The following is a 20194-nucleotide window of genomic DNA, read 5'->3' on the forward strand; positions in this document are numbered from 1 at the left end:
TGGTCATCATTCTAGAGTTTCATGTGTTCTGTGCATCTAGGGTAATTCAAGCATTTGGGCTAATAGCCACTAATCAGTGAGTGCATACCATGTGTGTTTTTCTGTGATTGGATTACCTCACTCAGGATGATATTTTCCAGTTCCATCCATTTGCCTAAGAATTTCATAAAGTCATTGTTTTTGATAGCTGAATAGTATTCCACTGTGTAGATGTACCACATTTTCTGTATCCATTCTTCTGTTGAAGGGCATCTGGTTTCTTTCCAGCTTCTGGCTATTATAAATAAGGCTGCTATGAACATAGTGGAGCATGTGTCTTGGTTATATATTGGGGCATCTTTTGGGTATATGCCCAAGAGTGGTATAGCTTGGTCCTCCAGTAGTTAAATGTCCAATTTTCTGAGGAACCTCCAGACTGATTTCCAGAATGGTTGTACCAGTTTGCAGTCCCACCAACAATGGAGGAGTGTTCCTCTTTCTCCACATCCTCGCCAGCATTTGCTATCACCTGAGTTTTTGATCTTAGCCATTCTCACTGGTGTGAGGTGAAATCTCAGGGTTGTTTTGATTTACATTTCCCTTATGACTAAAGATGTAGAACATTTCTTTAGGTGTTTCTCAGCCATTTGGCATTCCTCAGCTGTGAAATCTTAGTTTAGCTCTGAACCCCATTTTTTAATAGGGTTATTTGTCTCCCTGCAATCTAACTTCTTGAGTTCTTTATGTATTTTGGATATAAGGCCTCTATCTGTTGTAGGATTGGTAAAGATCTTTTCCCAATCTGTTGGTTGCCGTTTTGTCCTAACAATAGTGTCCTTTGCCTTACAGCACCTTTGCAGTTTTATGAGATCCCATTTGTCAATTCTTGATCTTAGAGCATAGGCCATTGGTGTTTTTTTTTTTTCAGGAAATTTTCTCCAGTGCCCATGTGTTCGAGATGCTTCCCCAACTTTTCTTCTATTAGTTTGAGTGTATCTGGTTTTATGTGGATGTCCTTGTTCCACTTGGACTTAAGTTTTGTACAGGGTGATAAGCATGGATCGATCTGCATTCTTGAACATTCTGACTTCCAGTTGAAACAGCACCATTTGCTGAAAATGCTATCTTTTTTCCATTGGATGGTTCTGGCTCCTTTGTCAAAAATCAAGTGACCATAGGTGTGTGGGTTCATTTCTGGGTCTTCAATTCTATTCTACTGCTCTATCTGTCTGTCTCTGGACCAATACCATGCAGTTTTTTATCACTATTGCTCTGTAATACTGTTCGAGTTGAGGGATAGTGATTCCCCCAGAAGTCATTTTATTGTTGAAGATAGTTTTAGCTATCCTGGGGTTCTTTTTATTCCAGATGAATTTGCAAATTGTTCTGTCTAACTCTTTGAAGAATTGGATTGGTAGTTTGATGGGGATTGCATTGAATCTGTAGATCGCTTTTTGTAAAATGGCCATTTTTACTATATTAATCCTGCCAATCCAGGAGTATGGGAGATCTTTCTGTCTTCAGAGGTCTTCTTCAATTTCTTTCTTCAGGGGCTTGAAGTTCTTATCATACAGATGTTTTACTTGCTTGGTTAAAGTCACACCGAGGTATTTTATGTTATTTGGGACTATTATGAATGGTGTAATTTCCCTAATTTCGTTCTCAGCTTGTTTCTCTTTGGTGTAGAGGAAAGCTACTGATTTATTTGAGTTAATTTTCTTCAGCCACTTTGCTGAAGGTGTTTATCCGGTTTAGTAGTTCTCTGATGGAACTTTTGGGATCACTTAAATAGACTATCATATCATGTGCAAATAGTGATATTTTGACTTCGTCTTTTCCAATCTGTATCCCCTTGATGTCCTTTTGTTTTCTGATTGCTCTGGCTAGAACTTCAAGAACTATATTGAATAAGTAGGGAGAGAGTGGACAGCCTTGTCTAGTCCCTGATTTTAGTGGGATTGTTTCACATTTCTCTCCATTTAGTTTAATGTTAGCTACTGGTTTGCTGTATATGGATTTTACTATGTTTAGGTATGGGCCTTGAATTCCTATTTTTTCCAGGACTTTTATCATGAAGGGTTATTGAATTTTGTCAAATGCTTTCTCAGCATCTAATGAAATGATCATGTGGTTTTATTCTTTCAGTTTGTTTATATAATGGATTATGTTGATGATTTTCCGTTTATAAAACCATCCCTGCATGCCTGGGATGAAGCCTACTTGATCATGGTGAATGGTTGTTTTGATGTGCACTTGGATTCGGTTTGCCAGAATTTTATTGAGTATTTTTGGGTCAATATTCATAACGGAAATTGGTCTGAAGTTCTCTTTCTTTATTGGGTCTTTCTGTGGTTTAGGTAAAAGAGTAATTGGAGCTTCGTATAAGGAATTCGGTAGCACTCCATCTGTTTCAATTTTGTGGAATAGTTTGGATAGTATTGGTATGAGGTCTTCTATGAAGGTCTAATAGAATTCTGCACTGAACCCATCTGTACCTGTGCTCCTTTTGGTTGGGAGACCTTTAGTGACTGCTTCTATTTCGTTAGGAGTTATGGGGTTGTTTAAATGGTTTATCTGTTCCTGATTTAACTTCAGTACCTCGAATCTGTCTAGGAAATTGTCCGTTTTCTGCAGATTTTCAAGTTTTGTTGAATATAGGCTTTTGTAGTAGGATCTGATGATTTTTTTTAATTTCCTCTGATTCTGTAGTTATGTCTCCCTTTTCATTTCTGATTTTGTTAATTTGGACACACTCTCTGTGTCCTCTCGTTATTCTGGCTAAGAGTTTATCTATCATGTTGATTTTCTCAAAGAACCAACTTTTGGTTCTACTGATTCTTTCTATGGTCCTTTATGTTTCTATTTGGTTGATTTCAGCTCTGAGTTTGATTATTTCCTGCCTTCTACTCCTCCTAGGTGTATTTGCTTCTTTTTGTTCTAGAGCTTTTAGGTGTGCTGTCAAGCTGCTGGTATATGCTCTCTCCTATTTCTTTCTACAGGCACTCAGAGCTATTACTTTTCCTCTTAGCACAGCTTTCACTGTGTTCCATAAATTTGGGTATGTTGTACCTTCATTTTCATTAAATTCTAGGAAGTCTTTAATTTCTTTCTTTATTCCTTCTTTGACCAGGTTATCATTGTGTAGAGCATTGTTCAATTTCCATGTATATGTGGCCGTTCTTCCCCTACTGTTGTTGAAGACCAGCTTTAGCCCGTGGTGGTCTGATAGGATGCATGGGATTATTTCTATCTTTCTATATCTGTTGAGGCTTGTTTTTTGACTGATTATATGGTCAATTTTGGAGAAAGTACCATGATGTGGTGAGAAAAATGTATATCCTTTTGTTTTAGGGTGAAATGTTCTGTGGATATCTGCTAAATCCATTTGAATCATAACTTGTGTTAGTTTCACTGTGTCTGTTTAGTTTCTGTTTCCATGATCTATCCGTTGATAAGAGTGGGGTGTTAAGGGGCTCGAGACCCCATATGTACAACAATGCCAAGCAACCAGAGCTTCCAGGGACTAAGCCACTACCTAAAGACTATACATGGACTGACCCTGGACTCTGACCTCATAGGTAGCAATGAATATCCTAGTAAGAGCACCAGTGGAAGGGGAAGCCCTGGGTCCTTCTAAGACCGAACCCCCAGTGAACTAGATTGTTGGGGGGAGGGCGGCAATGGGGGGGAGGATGGGGAGGAGAACACCCATAAAGAAGGGGAGGGGGAGGGATTAGGGGGATGTTTGCCAGAAACCAGGAAATGGAATAACACTCGAAATGTATATAAGAAATACTCAAGTTAATAAAAAAAAAAGAGTGGGGTGTTAAAATCTCCTACTATTATTGTGTGAGGTGCAATGTGTGTTTTGAGCTTTTGTAAGGTTTCTTTTATGTGTGTAGGTGGCCTTGTATTTGGAGCATAGATATTTAGGATTGAAAGTTCATCTTGGTGGATTTTTCCTTTGATGAATATGAAGTGTCCTTCCTTATCTTTTTTGATGACTTTTGCTTGAAAATCGATTTTATGCGATATTAGAATGGCTACTCCAGCTTGCTAATTCAGACCATTTGCTTGGAAAGTTGTTTTTCACCCTTTCACTCTGAGGTAGTGTCTGTCTTTGTCTCTGAGGTGTGTTTCCTGTAGGCAGCAGAATGCAGGGTCCTCATTGCGAATCCAGTTTGTTAATCTGTGTGTTTTTATTGGGAAATTGAGTCCATTTATATTGAGAGACATTAAGGAATGGTGATTGTTGCTTCCTGTTATATTCGTATTTGGATGTTAGATTATGTTTGTGTGCTATATTTCTCTTTGTTTTGTTGCCAAGACGATTAGTTTCTTGCTTTTTCTAAGGTGTAGCTTGCCTCCTTATGCTGGGCTTTATCATTTATTACCCTTTATAGGGCTGGATTTATAGAAAGATACTGTGCAAATTTGGTTTTGTCATGGAATATCTTGGTTTCTCCATCTATGTTAATTGAGAGTAACCTGGGCTGGCATTTGTGTTCTCTTAGAGTCTGTATGACATCTGTCCAGGATGTTCGGGCTTTCATAGTCTCCTGTGAGAAATCTGGTGTAATTCTGATAGGTCTGCCTTTATATGTTACTTGACATTTTTCCCTTACTTCTTTTAATATTCTTTCTTAGTTTTGTGCATTTGGTGTTTTTGCTATTATGTAATGGGAGGAGTTTCTTTTTTTGTCCAATCTATTTGGAGTTCTGTAGACTTCTTGTATGTTTATGGGCATCTCTTTCTTTAGGTTAGGGAAGTTTTCTTCTATGATTTTGTTGAAGATATTTACTGGTCCTTTGTGTTTGGAGTCTTCATTCTCTTCTATACCTATTATCCTTAGGTTTGATCTTCTCATTGTGTCCTGGATTTTCAGTATGTTTTTCGGCCACTAGCTTTTTCCATTTTACATTATCTTTGACAGTTGTGTCGATGATTTCTATAGAATCTTCTGCTCCTGGGATTCTCTCTTCTATCTCTTGTATTCTGTTGGTGATACTTGTATCTACAGTTCCTTGTCTCTTCCTTTGGTTTTCTATATCCAGGATTGTCTCCCTTTGTGCTTTCTTTATTGTTTCTATTTCCATTTTTAATTCCTTCACCTGTTTGATTGTGTTTTCCTGAAATTCTTTCAGGGATTTTTGTATTTCCTCCCTATAGGCTTCTACTTGTTTATTTATGTTTTCCTGTGTTTCTCTAAGGGAGTTCTTTATGTCTTTCTTGAAGTCCTCCATTTTCATGTTCAAATGTGATTTAAAATCAAGATCTTGCTTTTCTGGTGTGTTTGGATATTCAGTGTTTGCCTTTGTGGGAGAATTGGGCTCCGATGACGCCATGTAGTCTTGGTTTCTGATACCTGGGTTCCTGCGCTTGCCTCTCGCCATCAGGTTGTCTCTGGTGTTACCTTGTTCTGCTATTTCTGACAGTGGCTAGACCGTCCTATAGGCCTGTGTCAGGAGTGCTGTAGACCTGTTTTCTTTCAGCCAGTTATGTGAACAGAGTGTTCTGCTTTCAGGCATGTAGTCTTTCCTGTCTACTGGTCTTCAGCTGTTCCTGTGGTCGTGTGTCCTGAGTCCACCAGGCAGGTCACTTGGAGCAGAAAAGTTGGTTTTACCTCTGGTCTCAGGCCTGAAATTGCTCCTTGGGTTCTGCGTTTCACCTCTCTGTGAGGGCAGCAACCAGAAGGACCTGCCCCATCTTTTCTCTGGTCTTTGTGCACAGGGGGTCCAAATGGTGCTAGGTGTTTTCCTCTAGAGTCAGAAATGTACACAGAGTGTAGTCTATTCTGGCTTCCCTGGCGTGCCTGTCCCTCTGAAGGTTTAGCTCTCCCTCCCACGGGATTTGGGTGCAGGGAGCTGATGACTGGGTCCCTTCAGATTAGCCCGGTGTCTGGACTGCAGGGGACCTGCCGCTTGAGTGCCCCTATCTTCCTGTTCCCAGAGGCCCTATACAGTTTCCTCCTGGGCCAGGGATGTAGGCAAGGGTGGGCAGTATCCTCCTGGGCCAGGGATGTAGGCAAGGGTGGGCAGTATTGGTGGTCTCTCCCACTCTGCAGTCTCAGGAGTGCCCACCTGTCAGGGCGGTGACCTCTCTCTCCCACGGGGTTTGGGAGGTATGTGCGGGGATCAGCGAGGTTTGGGCTCCAGCTAAAAACTGGAATTGTCCGTTCCCAGAGGAATTTTGCCTCTGTGTGTCCTGAGTCCACCAGGCAGGTCACTTGGAGCAGAAAAGTTGGTCTTACCTCTGGTCCTGGGCCTGAAGTTGCTCCTGTTTTCATTTTTCTACACACCAACTGCCACTTAGATCAGCACCATTTATTGAAGATGCTGTCTTTTTCCATTGTATATTTTTGCTTCTTTGACAAAGACCAAGTGTCCATAAATATACGGTTTTATTTCTGGGTCTTCTATTCTAGTCCACTGATCAACCTGTCTGTCTCTGTACCAATACCATACAATTTTTATTACTATTGTTCTGTAGTCAGGGATAGTGATTCCCTAAGAAGTTCTTTTATTGTTGAGGATAGTTTTCACTATTCTATGTTTTTTCCCATATGAAATTTGGAGTTGCTCTTTCCAAGTCTTTGAAATATTGTGTTGGGATTTTGATGGGATTGTGTTGAATCTGTAGATTGCTTTTGGTAAAATGGCCATTTAACTGTTAATCCTACCTATCCTTGAGCATGGGAAATCTCTCTGTTTTCTTAGGTCTTCAATTTCTTTCTTGAGAGACTTGAAATTCTTGTCATACAAATTTTTCACCTGTTTGGTTAGAGTTACTCCAAGATATTTTATATTACTTGTTACTATTGTGAAGGGTATTGTTTTCCTATTTTCTTTCTAAGTACATTTATCATTTGTATAAAAAAAAAGGCTACTGATTTGTTTGAGGTAATTTTATATTCAGCAACTTTGCTTAAGTTATCAGCCACAGAAGTTCTCTGGTAGAATTTTTTGAGTTGCTTATGTATACTATCATATAATCTGCAAATAGTGATACTTTGACTTCTTCTTTGCCAATTTGTATCCCCTTGATCTTTTTTTTGTCTTATTGCTGTAGCTAGAATTTCTAATGCTATATTGAATAGATATGTGGAGAGTGGGCAGCCTTGTCTTGTCCCCAATATTAGTGAGATTGCATCAAGTACCACTCCATTTAATTTGATATTGGCTGTTAGTTTGCTGTATATTGCTTTTATTATGTTTAGGTATGAGCCTTAAATTCTGGATCTCTCCAAAAATTTTAACATGAAGGGATGTTGTATTTTATCACATGCATTTTTAGCATCTAATGAGATTATCATATGATGTTTTTCATTGCTTGTTTATATAGTGGATCACACTAATGGATTTTCATATATTGAACCAACTTTTTATACCTGAGATGAAACCTACTTGATCATGGTGAATGATAGTTTTAATGTGCTCTTGGATTCGATTTGATAGAATTTTTGAGTATTTTTGCATCGATATTCATAAGCAAAATTGGTCTGAAGTTCTCTTACTTTGTTAGATCTTCGTGTGGTTTATGTATGAGGGTAACTGTGACTTCATAAGAGGAAATAGATAGTATTCTTTCTGTTTCCATCTTATGCTATAGTTTGAGGAGCATTGGTATTCTTCTTTGAGGGTCTGGTAGAATTCTGTGCTAAAGCCATCTGGCCTTGGGCTTTTTTTAGTTGGGAGGGATCTAATGAATTCTTCTATTTTCTTAGAGGATATGGGTCTCTTTAGATAATGTACCTGATCTTGAGTTAACTTTGGTACATGGTATCTGTTTAGAAAATCATTCATTTCATCTAGATATTCTAGTTGTATTGAATATAGGCTGTTGTAGTAAAATCTGATTTTTTTTAATTTCCTTGGTTTCTGTTGTTATTTCTCCCTTTTCATTTCTGATATTGTTAATTTGGATACTATCTCTGAGCCCTTTAGTTTGGCTAGGGGTTTATCTATCCTGTTGATTTTCTCAAAGAACCAGCTCTTGGTTTTACTGATTCTTTGTATCATTCTCTTTCTTTCTACTTGGTTGATTTCAGCTCTGAATTTCCCTATTTCCTGCAATCTACTCCTCTTGAGTGTATTTACTTCCTTTTGTTCCAGGGCCTTCGGGTGTGCTGTTAAGTTATTAATGTAGGATCTCTCCAATTTCTTTATGAGGGTGCTTAGTGCTCTGAATTTTCCTCTCACTGTGTTCCATAAGTTTGGCTATGCTGTGTCATCATTTTCTTAGATTTCAGAAAGTCTTTAATCTCTTTAATTCTTCCCTGACCAAGTTATCATTGAGTAGAGAGTTGTTCTGTTTCCATGAGTATGTGGGTTTTCTCCTGTTTTTGTTGTTATTGAAGTCTGGCCTTAGTCTGGGGTGATCTGATAGGATTCATGGGATTATTTCAATCTTTTTGTTTGTTTGTTTTATTGGATTTTTATTTACATTTCAAATGTTATTCTCTTTTCCAGTTTCCTGGACATAAGCCCCCTATCCCATTCCCTCTTCTTCTTCTATAAGGGTGTTCCCCTTCCCAACCACCCCCCTTGCCAGCCCCCTGACATTCCCCTACATTGGTGGCATCTAGTCTTATCAGGATCAACGACTTCTCCTTCCATTAGTGCCCAACAAGGCCACCCTCTGCTACATATGCAGCTGGAGCCATGGGACAGTCCATGTATAATCTTTGGGTAGTGTTTTAGTCCCTGGGAGCTCTGTTGGCATTGTTGTTCTTATGGGGTTGCAAGCCCCCTCAGCTCCTTCAATCCTTTCTCTAATTCCCCCAACAGAGATCCCATTCTAAATTCAAAGATTTGCTGCTAGCATTCGCCTCTGTATTTGACATGTTCTGGCTGTTCCTCTAAGGAGATATCAGTCTTCTTGTATCTGTTGAGGCTTGTTTTGTGAGTGATTAAATGGTCAGTTTTGGAGAAAGTTCCATGAAGTGCTAAGAAGAATGTATTTTGTTTTAGGGGGAAATGTTCTGTAGATATCTGCTAAATCCATTTGATTCATAACTTTTGTTAGTTTCACTGTGTCTCTGTTTAGTTTCTGTTTCCATGATCTGTCCATTGCTGAGAGTGGGATGTTGAAGTCTCCCATTATTATTGTATGAGGTACAATGTGTGCTCCATTGAGGTTTCTTTTATAAATGTAGATGTCTTTGCATTTGGAGCATAGATATTCAGGATTGAGAGTTTCTCTTGCTGAATTGTTCCTTTGATGAATATGAAGTGTCCTTCCTCATCTCATTTGATAACTTTTGGTTGAAAGTCTATTTTATTGGATATTAGGAAGGCAACTCCATCTTGTATCTTGGGACCATTTGCTTTAGAAGACTTTTGCCAATCTTTTACTCTGAGGTGGTTTCTGTCTTTGTCATTGAGGTGTGTTTCTTATGTGCAGTAAAATGCTAGATCCTACTTGCATATCCAGTCTGTAGTTTATATTTTTTATTGGAGAATTGAGTCCATTGATATTGAAAGATATTAAATACAGATGATTGTTAGCTCCTGTTATGTTAGCTGTTGTAGGTGACATTATGTGCATTTGATTCTCTCCTTTTGGTTTTGTTGTGAGATGGTTAATTTCTTGGTTTTTTTCCCTTTGGTATAGGTACCTCCTGGGAGGCCTTCAGACTGTGGGATCTTCAGAGCAGCAGACAAGCTGATGATCTGCCCCAGCCAAGAATTACTTTTCAAATGCTATATTGAATGTGAGGCTAGAAATCTAAACTTCAAGCCTGAGAACTCCCCCTGGTTGAAGATGGTTGCCAAGCCAAGGAGCAGGAAGTGCAGAGAGGCAGTGTGAAAGGCAACCTTTTAAAGTCCCTGCTAAATAGAAAAACCATTTCTTGAACTGGTGCCTCAGAGCACAGTTAGCTACAGCCTCTCCCAAGCATGGAACAGTGCCAGAGAAGGATCAGAGTGCATAGTATGCTTCACACACATGGTTCTGGGGGCCAGACCCACCTCCACCCCCATCCTTACCCCAGTGTCACTCCAACCCAACCCCTGCATAAAACCAGAGTTACCACAAGGGAGTAGCTGGCACATACAGAGCCCATAACACACCCAGATTGGTGTATTTCTCTGAAAAGCCAATGTACAGTCCAAATGGAGATAAACTTCCTGGGATCATAACTGTCAGCACCCCAGGGGTTACCTGTCACTGAGGAGGGGTCAGGCATCCAGTAAGGCACTGGTTAAACCACATGAACATGAGGCTTGGGAGATGCCAGCAAAAAAAAATGTGGAAGACAGAAACATCACTCGATGTGACCAAAAAGACCAGGGCAGGACCAACCACAATGTGAGGTCTGAGCTGAAATGAGGAAAACAGGGAATGTACAGAAGAAATCCAAGCATAGCAAATTTCCAATCAGGTTTAATACATGTATAAACATGTGTGTGTGCATGTGTGTGTGCATGTGTTTGAAATTATGCTTTAATACTTTAGGAAAAGAGACTGTGTATGAAAATTCATAGACACTTATAAATAATTTGAAATAAGACACATAAAGATTAGGCACAGTTGGGAGAGGTGAGTTGCACATGGTACCTGACCTCCATTGTCAAGCTCTGGGTTTGCTCTGACTTTCTGAAGAGACTTCAGGGTCCTCATAAACATTCCAAGAATGTTTCTGAAGAACAAACAGCTTGGAACACTGCCCCACCAATGCCTTGCCAGCTGGGTCTGCATGAGGAACAATAACCTCCATTGTCTCACCCATAGCACCTGCGGCCTTCTTGATGAGTTCTGTCAGCATCAGGATCATCCAGCTAACATCAGGGGAAACCAGATGAGTAAAGGACAGCTTAAGAATACAAACAACAGAGACACAAGAGAGAATTGCCTAGTGCCAACTGTGCCCCCTGGGTGCAAGGACCTAGAAGCAATCAGGAACAGGAACCTTCTGATTCTTGGCCATGCCTAGAACTGAAAGGCAGTCACCAGGAATTCATACACACCTGACAGCAGAGGTAAGACCCACTTTTCTGCTCCAAGTGACTTGCCTGGAGGATTCAGGACACACAAAGGCAGAAGTCCTCTGGGTCAGGGTACTTCCTATTTCTAGTTCTGCCCGAAACTGAACTGATACCATCCCACAGTTCCCTGCACCCAAATCACTCAGGGAAGAGAGCTGAACACCCAGAAATGCAGACTTCCTGGGGCCGCAGGACATACTGCCAATTCTGCACACCTCTGCCCACATACCTTGTCCAAGGGGAAACTGCACAGTGCCTCTGGACACAGGAACACAGAAATAGTCAGCCGCCAATACCTGCGGTTCTGGTCTGTGCCCAGGGCTGAATAAAACCAGTAAAACAGCTCCCAGCACCCAAACCACCGGGGGGAGAGAGTTGGACCCTCAGAAGTGCGGACACTCCTGAGAAATCAGAAGAGATTACCCTTTGCCCACATTCCAGACCCAAGAGGGAATCGTCTGGTGCCAACTGTGCCCCCTGGGTGCAAGGAACTAGGAGCAATCAGGGACAATACCATTCTGATTCCTGCCCACACCTAAAGCTGAAAAGACAGTCAACAGGAGCACCTACACACCTGAGATTGGAGCACCTGTTCTCAGAAAAGGCTGAAAGAAAACAGGAAACATTCTAAAGGAGTTCTGACACAGAAGCCTACAGGAGGGTCAAGCCCCTCTCAGAAACAGCAAGACAAGCAAACACCAGAGACAACTCAATGACTAGAGGCAAGCGAAGGAACATAAGCAACAGACACCAAGACCACTTGGCATCATCAGAGCCCAGTTCTCCCACAAAAGAAAATACCATATATACAAACATACTAGAAAAGCAAGATGTAGATTTAAAAATCACACTTTATGAAAATGATGGAGGACTTTATGAAGGATGTAAATAACTCCCTTAAAGAAATGCAGGACAACACAAGTACACAAGTAGAAGCCCTTAAAGAGTAAATACAAAAATCCCTGAAAGAATTGCAGGAAACACAACCAAATGGGTGAAAAATTGAGCAAAATTGTCCAGGATTTAAAAATGGAAATAGAAACAATAAAGAACGCACAAAGAGATAGAAAACCTAAGGAAGAGACAAGGAGCCATAGATACAAGCATCACTAACCGAATACAAGAGATAGAAGAGAGAATCTCAGGGGCAGAAGATACCACAGAAAACATAAACACAACTGTCAAAGAAAATGTAAAACACAAAAAGCCTCATAGCCTAAAATATCCAGGAAATCCAGGACACAATGAGAAGATCAAACCTAAGGATAATACTTATAGAAGAGAGTGAAGACTCACAACTTAAGGGGCCAGTAAATATGTTCAACAAAATCATAGAAGAAAACTTCCCTAACCTAAAGAAAGAGATGCCCATAAACATAGAAGAAGCCTACAGAACTCCAAATAGATTGGACCAGAAAAGAAACACCTCCCGACACATAATAGTCAAAACACCAAATGCACAAAATAAAGAAAGAATATTAAAAGCAGTAAGGGAAGAAGGTCAAGTAACATACAAAGGCAGACCTATCAGAATCACACCAGACTTTTCACCAGAGACTATGAAAACCAGAAGATCCTGGACAGATGTCATACAGACCCTAAGAGAACACAAATGCCAGTCTAGGCTACTATCCAGAAAAACTCTCAATTAACATAGATGGAGAAACCAAGATATTCCATGACAAAACCAAATTTACACAATATCTTTCTACAAATCCAGCACTACAAAGGATAATAGATGGAAAACTCCTACACAAGGAGAGAAACTACGCCATACATAAAGCAAGAATGTAATCTCCTTTCAATGAAACACGAACATAATTCCATATCTAACAACGAAAACAACAGGAAGCAACAATCACTATTCCTTAATATCTCTCAACATCAACTGACTCAATTCCCCAATAAAATACATAGACTAACAGACTGGATCCATAAGGAGGACCCAGCATTCTGCTGCATGCAGGAAACATACCTCAGAGACAAAGACAGACACTATCTCAGAGTAAATGGCTGGAAAACAACTTTCAAAGCAAATGGCCGGAGAAAAAAGCTGGACTTGCCATTCTAATATCGAATAAAATTGACTGTCAACCAAAAGTCATCAAAAAAAAAGGTAAGGAAGGACACTTCATATTCATCAAAGGAAAAATCCACCAAGTTGAACTCTCAATCCTAAATATCTATGCTCCAAATGCTAGGGCACCTACATACATAAAAGAAACCTTACTAAAGCTCAAATCACACATTGCATCTCACACAATAATAGTAGGAGATTTCAACACCCCACTCTTCATCTCATCCCTTTATTTAGGTTAGGGAAGTTTTCTTCTATAATTTTGTTGAATATATTTACTGACCCTTTAAGATCATGGAAACAGAAATTGAACAGAGGCATAGAGAAACTAACAGAAGTTATGAACCAAATGGATTTATCAGATATTTATGAAACATTCCATCATAAAACAAGAGGATATACCTTCTTCTTAACACCTCATGATATCTTCTCCAAAATTGACCATATATTCAGTCACAAAACAGGCCTCAACAGATATAGGAAGATAAAAATAATCCCATGCATCCTATCAGACCACCAGGGACTAAGACTTGTCTCCAATAACAACAATAACAAGAGAAAGTCCAGATATACATGGAAATTGAACAACTCTCTACTCAATGACAACTTAGTCAAGGAAGAAATGAACAAAGAAATTAAAGACTTCTTAGAATTTAATGAAAATGAAGATACAACATACCCAAACATATGGGACACAATGAAAGTGGTGCTAAGAGGAAAACTCATAGCTCTGAGTGCCTGCCAAAAAGAAACAGGAGAGAGCATATATTAGCAGCTTGGTGGCACACCTAAAAGTTCTAGAAGAAAAAGAAATAAATAAACCCAAGAGGAGTAGAAGACAGGAAATAATCAAACTCGGGGTGAAATCAACCAAGTAGAAACCAAAAGGACTATTCAAAGAATCAACAGAACCAAAAGCTAATTCTTTGAGAAAATCAACAAGATAGATAAACCCTTAGCCAGATTAACCAGAGGACACAGAGGGTGTGTCTAAATTAACAAAATCAGAAATGAAAAGGGAGACATAACAACAGAATGTGAGGAAATTGAAAAATCATCAGATCCTGCTACAAAAGACCATATTCAACAAAACTGGAAAATGTGGATGGAATGGACAATTTTCTACACAGATAACAGGTACCAAAGTTAATCAGGATCAAATAAACCATCTAAACAACTGCATAACTTTTAAAGAAATAGGAGGAGTTACTAAAAGTCTCCCAACCAAAAAGAGCCCAGGACCAGATGGGCTTAGTGCAGAATTCTATCAGACCTTCATAGAAGACCTCATACCAATACTATTCAAACTATTCAACAAAATAGAAACAGACAGAGCACTACCAATTTCCTTCTGTGATACCACAATTACTCTTTTACGTAAAGCACACAAAGACCCAGCAAAGAAAGAGAACTTCAGACCAATTTCCCTTATGAATATTGACACAAAAATACTTAATAAAATTCTTTGAAAAACCGAATCCAAGAAGATATCAAAACGCTCATCCATCATGATCAAGTAGGCTTCATCCCAGGGATGCAAGAATGGTTTAATATACAGAAAGATTCATCAAAGTAATCCACTATATAAACAAACTCAAAGATAAAAACCACATGATCATTTCATTGGATGTGGAGAAAGCATTTGACAAAATTCAACACCCCTTCATGATAAAAGTCCTGAAAAGATCAGGAATTCAAGGCCTATACCTAAACATAGTAAAAGCAATATACAGCAAACCAGTAGCTAGCATCAAACTAAATGGAGAGGAACCTAAGACAATCCCACTGAAATCAGGAACTAGACAAGGCTGTCCACTCTCTCCCTACTTATTCAATATTGTACTTGAAGTCCTAGCCAGAGCAATCAGACAATGAAAGGAGGTCAAATGGATACAAATTGTAAGAGAAGTCAAAATACCACTATTTGCAGATGAAATGATAGTATACTTAAGTGACCCCAAAAGTTCCACCAGAGAACTACTTAACCTGATAAACCACTTCAGCAAAATGTCAGGGTATAAAATTAACTCAAACAAATCAGTAGCCTTCCTCTACTCAAAGGATAAACAGGCTGAGAAAGAAATTAGGGAAATTAAATCCTTCACAGTAATCCCAAATAATATAAAATATCTTGGTGTGACTTTAACGAAGCAAGTGAAAGATCTGTATGACAAGAACTTCAAGTCTTTGAATAAAGAAATTGAAGAAGTTCTCAAAAGATGGAAAGATCTTCCATGCTCATGGATTGGCAGGATTAATATAGTAATAATGGCCATTTTGCCAAAAGCAATATATACATTCAAAGCAATGCTCATCAAAATTCCTATTCAATTCCTTATAGAGATAAAAAGATCAATATGAAAATTCATTTGGAATAACAAAAAACCCAGGATAGCAAAAACTGTACTCAACAATAAAAGAACTTCTGGGAGAAATCACCATCTCGGACCTCAAGCAGTATTACAGAACAATAGTCATAAAAACTGTATGGTATTGGTACAGAGACAGGCAGATAGATCAGTGAAACAGAATTGAAAACTCAGAAATGAACTCACACACCTGTGGTCACTTGATCTTTGACAAAGGTGCTAAAACCATCCAATGGAAGAAAGATAGCATTTCCAACAAATGGTGCTGGTACAACTGAAGGTCAGCATGTAGAAGAATGTAAATCAAAACATTCTTATCACCCTGTACAAAGTTTAAGTCCAAGTAGATTAAGGACCACCAACTCAAACCAGATACTAATAGAATCTAATAGAAAAAAGTGGGGAAGAGTGTCAAACATATGAGCACTGGAGAAAATTTCCTGAACAAAACACCAATGGCTTAAACACTAAGATTAAGCATCAAAAAATGGGACCTCATAAAACTGCAAAGCTTCTGTAAGGCAAAGGACACTGTCATTAGGACGAAACGTCAACTAACAGATGGGAAAAGATCTTTTCCAATCCTACATCTGATAGAGGGCTAATATCTAAAATATACAAAGAACTAAACACATTAGACTCCACAGAGCCAAATAACCCTACTAAAAAATGGGGTTCAGAGCTAAACAAAGATTTCACAGCTGAGGAATGCCAAATGGCTGAAAAACACCTAAAGAAATGTTCAACATCTTTAGTCATAAGGGAAATGCAAATCAAAACAGCCCTGAGATTTCACCTCACACCAGTAAGAATGGCTAAGATCAAAAACTCACGTGACAGCAGATGCTGGCGAGGATGTGGAGAAAGAGGAACATTCCTCCATTGCTGGTGGGATTGCAGACTGGTACAACCATTCTGGAAGTCAGTCTGGAGGTTCCTCAGAAAATTGGACATTGAACTACCTGAGGACCCAGCTATACTTCTCTTGGGCATATACCCAAAAGATGCCCCAACATATAACAAAGACACTGGGGTTGGGGATTTGGCTCAGTGGTAGAGCGCTTGCCGAGGAAGCGCAAGGTCCTGGGTTCGATCCCCAGCCCCGAAAAAAAAAAAAAAAAAAAAAAAAGACACGTGCTCCACTATGTTCATCGCAGCCTTATTTATAATAGCCAGAAGCTGGAAAGAACCCAGATGCCCTTCAACAGAGGAATGGATACAGAAAATGTGGTACACCTACACAATGGAATATTACTCAGCTATCAAAAACAATGACTTCATGAAATTCATAGGCAAATGGAGGGAACTAGAAAATATCATCCTGAGTGAGGTAACCCAATCACAGAAAAACACACTTGGTATGCACTCATTGATAAGTGGCTATTAGCCCAAATGCTTGAATTACCCTACATGCACAGAATACATGAATCAAGAAGGATGACCAAAATGCGAATGCTTCACTTCTTCTTTAAAAGGGGAACGAGAATAACTTTGGGAGGGACTAAGGAGGCAAAGTTTAGAACAGAGGCAGAAGGAACACCCATTCAGAGCCTGCCCCACATGTGGCCCATTCATATACAGACACCAAACTAGATAAGATAGATGAAGCAAAGAAGTGTAGACTGACAGGAACAAGATGTAGATGTCTCCTGAGAGTCACAGCCGGAATACAGCAAATATATAGGTGAATGCCATCATTAAACCATTGAATTGAGAACAGGACCCCCGTTGAAGGAATCAGAGAAAGGACTAAAAGAGGTTGAAGGGGCTTGAGACCCCATATGAACAACAATGCCAACCAACCAGAGCTTCCAGGGACTAAGCCACTACCCAAAGACTATACATGAACTGACCTTGGGCTCCAACCTCATAGGTAGCACTGAATAGTCTAGTAAGAGCACCAGTGGAAGGGGAAGCCCCTGGTCCTGCCAAGACTGAACCCCTAGTGAACGTGATTGATTGGGGGGGAGGGTGGGGAGGGGAACAGAATATATAAGGGGAGGTGGAGGGGTTAGGGGGATGTTGGCCCAGAAATCAGGAAAGGGAATAACTATCAAAATATAAATAGGAAATGCACAAGTTTATAAAATTAACTCAAATAAATCAGTAGCCTTCCTCTACACAAAAGAGAAACAGGCCAAGAAAGAAATTGGAGGAACAACATCTTTCATAATAGTCCCAAATAACATAAAATACCTCGGTGTGACTTTAACCAAGAAAATGAAAGATCTATATGATAATAACTTCAAGCCCCTGAAGAAAGAAATTGAAGAAGACCTCTGAAGACGGAAAGATCTCCCATGCTCATGGATTGGCAGGATTAATATAGTAAAAATGGCCATTTTATCAAAAGCCATCTACAGATTCAATGCAATCCCCATCAAAATACCAATCCAATTCCTCAGAGAGTCAGACAGAACAATTGCCAAATTCATCTGGAATAACAAAAAACCCAGGATAGCTAAAACTATCCTCAACAATAAAAGGTCTTCCGGGGGAATCACTGTCCCTGAACTCAAGCAGTATTACAGAGCAATAGTGATAAAACCTGCATGGTATTGGTACAGAGACAGACAGATAGACCAGTGGAATAGAATTGAAGACCCAGAAATGAACCCACATACCTATGGTCACTTGATTTGTGACAAAGGAGCCAAAACCATAGAATGGAAAAAAGATAGCATTTTCAGCAAATGCTGCTAGTTCAACTGGAGGTCAGCATGTAGAAGAATGCAGATCGATCCATGCTTATCAACCTGTACAAAGCTTAAGTCCAAGTGGATCAAGGACCTCCACATAAACCAGATACACTCAAACTAATAGAATAAAAAGTGGGGAAGCATCTCGAACACATGGGCACTGGAGAAAATTTCCTGATCAAAACACCATGGCTTATGATCCAAGATGAAGAATCGACAAAAGGGATCTCATAAAACTGGAAAGCTTGTGTAAGGCAAAGGATACTATTGTTAGGACAAAACGGCAACCAACAGATTGGGAAAAGATCTTTACCGATCCTACAACAGATAGAGGGCTTATATCCAAAATATACAAAGAACTCAAGAAGTTAGACCGCAGGAAGACAAATAACCCTATTAAAAAATGGAGTTCAGAGCTAAACAAAGAATTCACAGCTGAGGAATGCCGAATGGCTGAGAAACACCTAAAGAAATGTTCAACATCTTTAGTCATAAGGGAAATGTAAATCAAAACAACCCTGAGATTTCACCTCACACCAGTGAGAATGGCTAAGATCAAAAACTCACATGACAACAAATGCTGGCAGGATGTGGAGAAAGAGGAACACTCCTCCATTGCTGGTGGGACTGCAAACTGGTACAACCATTCTGGAAATCAGTCTGGAGGTTCCTCAGAAAATTGGACATTGAACTACCTGAGGACCCAGCTATACTTCTCTTGGGCATATACCCAAAAGATGCCCCAACATATAACAAAGACACATGCTCCACTATGTTCATAGCAGCCTTATGTATAATAGCCAGAAGCTGGAAAGAACCCAGATGCCCTTCAACAGAGGAATGGATACAGAAAATGTGGTACATTTACACAATGGAGTATTATTCAGCTATCAAAAACAATGACTTTATGAAATTCATGGGCAAATTGATGGAACTGGAAAATATCCTCCTGAGTGAGGTAACCCAATCACAGAAAAACGCACATGGTATGCACTCATTGATAAGTGGCTATTAGCCCAAATGCTTGAATTACCCTAGATGCACAGAACACATGAAACTCAAGAAGGATGACCAAAATGTGAATGCTTCACTCCTTCTTTAAAAGGGGAACAAGAAAACCGTTGGCAGGGAATAGGAAGGCAAAGTTTAGAACAGAGGCAGAAGGAACACCCATTCAGAGCCTGCCCCACATGTGGCCCATACATAAACAGACACTCAATTAGATAAGATGGATGAAGCAAAGAAGTGCAGGCTGACAGAAACCGGATGTAGATCTGTCCTGAGAGACACACCCAGAATACAGCAACAACATAGGCAAATGCCAGAAGCAGTCCACTGAACTGAGATCGGGACCCCCATTGAAGGAATCAGAGAAGGGTCTGGAAGAGCTTGAAGGGGCTCGAGACCTCATATGAACAACAATGCTTGCAACCAGAGCTTCCAGGGACTAAGCCACTACCCAAAGACTATACATGGACTGACCATGGGCTCCAACCATGAATAGCCTAGTAAGAGCACCAGTGGAAGGAGAAGCCCTTGGTTCTACCAAGACTGAACCCCCAGTGAACGTGATTGTTGGGGACAGGGTGATAATGAGGGGATGATGGGGAGGGGAAGCCCATATAGAAGAGGAGGGGGAGAGGTTAGGGGGATGTTGGCCCGGAAACCGGGAAGGTGAATAATAATCGAATTGTAAATAAGAAATACTCAAGTTAATAAAGATGGAAAAGAAAGACTGTGGGGCGTTTAAAATATGTAATGTTTATATTGTTTTATATGAAATATAAAGTATTAGGGACAACAAGAAAGGACAGGTTAGGGTTAATAAATGATATATTTGTATAACAAGTTTACAAATGGTCAACTGTGCTGGTTGGTTTTTATATCACCTTGACTCAAGCTAGAGTCAACTGAGAGGAGCAAACCTCATTTGAGGTTCACGCTTTCATAAGATCTGCATGTTCTTGATTGTTAAGGGAGAACACAGGCCACTGTGGCTGGTGCTATTCTTGAGATGGGGCTTCTGGGTTCTATAAGAAAGCAGGGTGAACAAAACCATGTGGAGCAAGACAGTAAGCAGCATT

Source organism: Rattus rattus, chromosome 15, assembly GCF_011064425.1.
Source record: "Rattus rattus isolate New Zealand chromosome 15, Rrattus_CSIRO_v1, whole genome shotgun sequence".
NCBI lineage: Eukaryota > Metazoa > Chordata > Mammalia > Rodentia > Muridae > Rattus > Rattus rattus.